The sequence below is a fragment of the Triticum aestivum genome, chromosome 2B, assembly GCF_018294505.1.
Source record: "Triticum aestivum cultivar Chinese Spring chromosome 2B, IWGSC CS RefSeq v2.1, whole genome shotgun sequence".
NCBI classification, from domain to species: Eukaryota; Viridiplantae; Streptophyta; class Magnoliopsida; order Poales; family Poaceae; genus Triticum; species Triticum aestivum.
The window spans coordinates 58416710-58423417 of record NC_057798.1 but is presented as its reverse complement, the minus strand read 5'-3'; positions in this window follow the sequence as shown (position 1 = coordinate 58423417).

The window sequence follows — 6708 nt, the reverse complement described above, 5'->3', positions numbered from 1 at the left end:
TACTTCCCACCCGCATTCTTCGATGTTATGGTGCATCTGCTGGTCCATATTGTGGAGGATATCATCCAACTCGGGCCGATGTTCCTGCACAGCATGATGTCGTTTGAAAGGATGAATGGTGTCATCAAAGGATATGTTCGCAACATGTCCCGTCCAGAGGGAAGCATAGCCAGGGGCTTTCTGACCGAAGAGTGCATCTCCTACTGCACGAATTATCTAGGCATCGAGGACCCCATTGGTCTGCCCGTTAACAAGCACCTCGGCAGGCTCGCTGGATGGGGTCACCATGAGGGTCGCCGCGAAATGCATGTCGACTTCGAGGGTCAACTCGCCGACTTTGAAAGAGCAAACCTAGTCGTGCTACAACACATAGACGTGGTCGATCCTTGGTTGGTAGAGCACAAAACCTTTATTGAGAAGACGTACAATGACCGAGGCCAACAGAGGACGGACGGAGTGTCACGACCGGTTTTTCAATAAAACATTTATTGAGAAACCGACCTTTTTATCGAACGAGTATAGGAAAATCTTCCTTACCAATAAACAAAACCTTGATACAGATATCCAGTAGTACTAAATGTTATACAAGGTTGAGCTGAGGCTGCTCAACAATTTTATTACAAACGCACCGATATTATACATAAGGGCGGATATGGCACACGGAATATGGTGGCATACTACTGACTCGCAATAAAAATGGTGGTGGATATGTCACAGTGAAGTGGGTGACATGACTCCTAATCTTACGGCTCATCGAGCGTCGGAGTGAGGCTCGATGACTTTATTCGGGTAGCGGAAGCGTATATGATACAAGTAACCAATTCCAGGATCGCACGGGACTGACTGGGACTCCTCTAGGCGTCGGACTCGCTATCGTACTCTTCATCCATAAGATCGCCTTTGTCAACATCTAGCCAAATCAACAAACCAGGTGAGTACTTTGAATGTACTCGCAAGACAGTTCGGACATAAGATATAACAAATGGAAACATGATGCACATGAGCAGTCAGCAATGCACACTCAAATAATAAATTTGCACTGCATGTTAAATCAAAAGGAAGTCAGGCAGTAGTCCTCCTGAAATCCCAATAAAATAATTGAAAACCGATCGGGTGTCTGAAGCGACGCCTCGAAAGGTAGAAATAAATTAACATGCGTCAGTCGGGCGTCTGAGCGACATCACGTAAAGGGCTTATATCAAAAGTAAATAACAAGAGTACCACAGTCGGACGTCTGAGTGACATCACATAAAGGGCTCATATCAAAAGTAAATAACAGTGCGTGCCACAGTCGGACGTCTGAGCGACATCACAGAAAGGGCTTATATTTCATCATTCGTATTCAATAAAATTCATGAAGTTAAATCACTCCAAGGAAATACTTAGTACATAATAATAAACGGGTTAGCCCATCCACAGGAGTAATCATTCAGCCGTATTTAACACTCATGTTGTTCACCGGAGGATGACACTGAAACTGATATTGAGACTGACATAGATAAATTGATTATAGTCCTTGACTATAGATACGGTTACTCGAATGATTTTGACTCTATAGAGTTTTGTACGATTTGACCACAACCAACGGGTTTCAGTAGTCACGAAGGACTAGTTCCATTTACGGCATTTCAGAAGAAACCCATCTAACCAGTACACACCCATTCCACATCCCGATGCCAGGAATCACCCTAGGCAACGTTCAAGAAAAACTTTGAGATGGGGAGGCCACAACCTCGAGTAGCATGGGATCAAATTTATATCGCGCCCTCTAAGGGGTGCCCCCCTCTCGGTCCCAACTGGAAACACCCATGCCCCCTAACCGGATGACTGGCTTTAATCCAGGGCCATGGAACCCTCATCCCGGCCCCTCTATTTGGTGTGTACGAGGAAAGAGGTTTGCAACCTACTAAACCATAATCTTTGCAGAAAACACGTGGTAGCACACAAAAAGGGGGCGGACGGTAACATCAAATATGTATTGAGTTTTGAAGCTTACTTGTAGATACTTTGCATGCAATATAACAATTACCGATGCTCATATAAACATTTCATGAACTAACTACTCAAGAAAACATGCAAAACACTCATCATATCAAAGGTTCAAACATGCTTGCCTGGTTCGGAGTATTCGGAGTCTAGCTCGGCGAAGTTTGCGGTTCCGTCACCTCCTCCGGTATCTACGGTATAAAGAAAACGAGTACTAACGTAAATACCATGTGTGCACAAAAGCTTGTTCCAAATATTTTTCAAATAAATATGATAAAACACTAGACAGAAAAATAAAGATGACAGAAAAAGAATCAATTCAAAATCACCTATTGTTTAAAAGTTATTAAGGTTTTGGTCCAGGGACTCATCTGTAATGAAACAGAAATTTTCCAGGGGGTCATTTATAAAAAAAGAAAACATTTCGATTAGAAACACGCCAACCCCAAAGGAAAACGTATTCTGCCCAAAGAAGTTTTCAGAAAACGGTTCAAAAAAAAGAAAAGGCTGACGGGGGGTCCCACCCGTCAGGTTTAAAAACTGAAACAGAGCTCCCGGCGCCCGAGAGCCGCGGTGGTCGCCGGTGGCGATCCACGGCAAGGTAGGGGGAAAGGAGGGTACCTACGGGTTCCTTGGGTCCTTCCGCACCTGTGGGTGGTGGAGTTGGTCGTCGGAGAGCACCACGTCGATGGCGGCCCCAACTCCGGTGGACGGTGGTTCGGGTGTTGTTGGATCTCGCCGGGGAGGGCTGCAAAGGTCGAATGGGGCTCTGGTTAGAGCATTGGGTGGAGTAGGAGGCGACTGGAACGGTCTGGAAGGCGGGGGTGGTCTCACCTAAGGGAACCATGCCGGAGCCCGAGGCGGATCGGGGCGGCCAGAGTCGAGGAAGGAGACCTCCTCGGGGTCCTCCTAGTGGCTAGGCGCGGCTCTGGTGGGGTGGGGGAGTGGCGCTGGGTCGAGAACAAGCTCGAGGGCTCCTTTTATAGCCGGTCCGAGGCGGTGGCCGAGAACGGGATAACTCCGGCGATGGTTACAGCGTGGCAGTGGTCGGTCTGGTGATTAAGGGGGCTAGGCATCATCGCGATGGTCTACTGGTCCCGTTCAAGTGCTAAGCTTGGCCTGCCTTGGGTGGTACTCCAAGTTTCTAATGGAACGGCTCATGGAGCTCGTCAGCGGTAGGGGGCACGCCCTGCGGTGTTCAGGCCACGGCGACGGTGCCGCGGCGTGCACAGGCAAGCGGACAGCCACGCGGAGGCTTTGGGTGGCTTGGGCGATGCTGGACGGCGCCGAAAGGTGGTGCTGGTCCCTGCCGGCCACCACGGGTGGCTGTGCCGCCACAGAAGTTGCCGGCGTCGGCGACGCACATCGCCACCGACACCTGCGTCCATCCAAATGAATGTGTGGCGCTCTGGATAAACAGGGGGAACATGGAGCAAGGCGCCACTGCAGTTACTGGCGAGATCGACGCCATGCTCTGAAGAAAACGACACTGACGGCCGAACTGAAACACTGAAACTCTGAATTTTACTGAATCTGAACAGCAACAATGCATGCCAGGTGTTCAACGAAATGTTTTTCGCATGTGGAAAAGCTTTCTGGAGTTGATCTTTGGTGAGGTGGCCTCTCAATGCATCAAGGGGTGGCCTGATTTATCTCAGAATTTTTGGTGAAGAAAAATATTGAATTTCACCAAAAATGGCAAATCTGGCCCAAACTTGCAGTGATCAAAACTTGAAAATTTTGAATTGTGGACAAGTGGATCTCGATGGTTCTGGGTTGAGGGTACTAAGGACTAGCCAGGGGAGTTTGTTTGGATCCAAAACTCAAAAGTAATCTTGTACTTCCTTTGTAAATCACCTAGGTCCAAAATAAGTGACAGAAATAGTTTTGGGGATAAAATATATTGAATAAAAATCAGAAATGGGTTGAACTTGCTAGGATTGGATATTTGACATGACAAAAAGTGGAGGGAGGGGTTTTGGAAGAAAATTTTAACATGAGGCATGGCAAAAGGGAATGGTTTAAATAAAAAGAATAAATCCAAAACCCATAGGATTTATTTTTTAAAAAAATCTTTCCAAAATTAATTGTGATGAGTCAACACCAAATGAAAAGCCTTAAATACCAAACATCAATGTTGAGAATGACCCAAAATAAAATATTTGCCAAAAGAGAAAATTTTGAGAAGGAGAGTCTTTTAGAAAGATTTTAAACAGCCTCCTTTAAATCAAATAAAGAATATTTTTATTATTTTTATTTTTATTTTTTTTATAAAAATTGAATAAATTTTTTGGAGTGTCACAACACTACCCCCTTAGGAAAAATCTCGTCCCTGAGATTTCAGCTGATCCTCAAATAGGTGTGGGTGTTCTGTCCGAAGAAAATCCTCTCTTTCCCATGTTGCTTCATCCTCGGTGTGATTGCTCCACTGAACTCTGAAAAACTTAATTGTTTTCTGACGGGTCCTCCTTTCAGACTCCTCCAATATCTTTATTGGGCGTTCCCTGCAGGTGAGGTCTGGCTGTACGTCGATGTCCTCATGAGATACCTGCTTTTCTCAGTTGCTTACGCATTTCCTCAACTGTGAGACGTGGAACACGTCGTGGATGTCTGACAATTCTGCGGGTAGGTCTAGCTGGTAGGCTACTGTGCCTCTTCGCGCAACTACGCAGAAGGGTCCGATAAATCTTGGTGCTAGCTTTCCTTTAACTTTGAACCGTTGCAGGCCCCTCATAGGGAATACTCGTAGGTACACATATTCACCGGGTTCAAAGCGGACTCCCCGATGTTTTCGATCATAATAACTTTTTTGTCGGCTTTGAGTTGTCTTGAGTCAGTCCCTGATTAGCTTAACTTTCTCCTTAGCTTCCTTGAGCATGTCCGGGCCAAAAATATGACTATCTCCGGTCTCTGACCAATTTAGTGGGGTACGACATCTCCGCCCATACAAGGCTTCAAAAGGTGCCATTTGTAAGCTGGCTTGGTAACTGTTCTTGTACGCGAACTCGGCATATGGCAAGCTTCCTTCCCAACTGGTTCCATAGGTGAGGACACATGCTCTCAGCATGTCCTCTAGAATTTGGTTCACGCATTCAGTTTTTCCATCAGTCTAGGGGTGGTATGCTCTACTGAATGCTAGTTGAGTTCCCAGAGCTTGTTGTAATTGATCCCAAAATCTAGAGACAAATTGGGTGCCTCCGTCAGATATTGTAGTCTTTGGAACTCCATGCAGACAGACGATACGGGAGAGATAAAGCTTGGCAAGCTTCTGAGTGGTGTGGGTTGTCTTTACTGGGATGAAATGGGCTACCTTAGTCAATCTATTTGTGATGACCCATATGGCATCATTTCCGTATCGTGACCGAGGTAGTCCGACAATAAAATCCATTCCAATTTTGTCCCATTTCCACTCGGGTATCTTGTTTGGCTGCAATAGTCCTTCTGGTTTGTGGTGCTCGGCTTTAATGCGTTGACATGAATCACAACATGCAATGAATGTGGCTATATCCCGTGCCACCAAAAAATTTCCTGAATGTCCTTGTACATTTTGGTCCCTCCAGGATGGATTGAATATGGAGCGGTGTGGCCTTCGGCTAGGATTTGCTGTTTAAGGTCTTCTATATTTGGTACGCAAAGCCTATCTCCGAACCATAATATTCCCTTATCGTCTATGACGAATTCTGTGGCCTTGCCCAAACTCACTTTTCTTTTTATGCCTTCGATGCTGGGGTGTCCATGCTGAGGCTCCTTAATCTGCTCCATTAGGGTAGGCTGTATTTCCAAACTTGACACATTTCCCTCCGTGACCATCACCAAGTTGTGGCGAACTCCTGCTGAAATTCAGGTCTCAAGTTTGGTAGACCGTCGTTGCCCGAACTGGGGTTCTGACTAAGAGCATCCGCCACTACATTTGCTTTTCCTGGATGGTAGTGAGTGCCAACATCATAATCTTTCACTAATTCCAACCAACGTTGTTGTCGCAAATTTAGCTCTGGTTGTGTGAAAATATATTTGAGGATTTTATGGTCCGTATATATTTCACAATGATTTCCGAGCAGAAAGTGCCTCCATTCCTTGAGTGCATGAATGACTGCTACCAATTCTAAGTCATGAGTAGGATAATTTTCTTTATGCTTTCGTAATTGTCTGGAAGCGTATGCGACTATTTTGCCTTATTGCATTAATACGCATCCGAAGCCCTTCCGGGATGCGTCACAATTCACTTCGAAACTTTTGTGTATGTCTGGTACAACCAATACTGGTGTTGTTGTCAATTTCCTCTTTAGTTCTTGGAAGCTTTTCTCGCAAGCTTCAGTCCACACAAACTTCTTATCCTTCTTGAGTAACAGTGTCATTGGTTTTGCTATGATGGAGAATCCCTCAATAAACTTGCGGTAATATCCTGCCATTCCCAAGAAACTCCGTACATATGTTACGCTGGCTGGTGGTTTCCAACCGAGTACGGCCTTGACTTTTTCTGGGTCTACAGCAACACCTTCTTGGGTCAATACATGGCCTAGGAAACCAACCTGTCTTAACCAAAATTCACATTTGCTGAACTTGGCATATAACTAATGTTTTCTTAATTCTCCTAGTACAATCCTAAGATGTTCAGCATGCTCTTCTGGTGTCTTGGAGTATACTAGAATATCATCGATGAATACCACAAAAAATTTGTCCATAAATTTCATAAACACTTTGTTCATGAGGTGGAAAAAATTT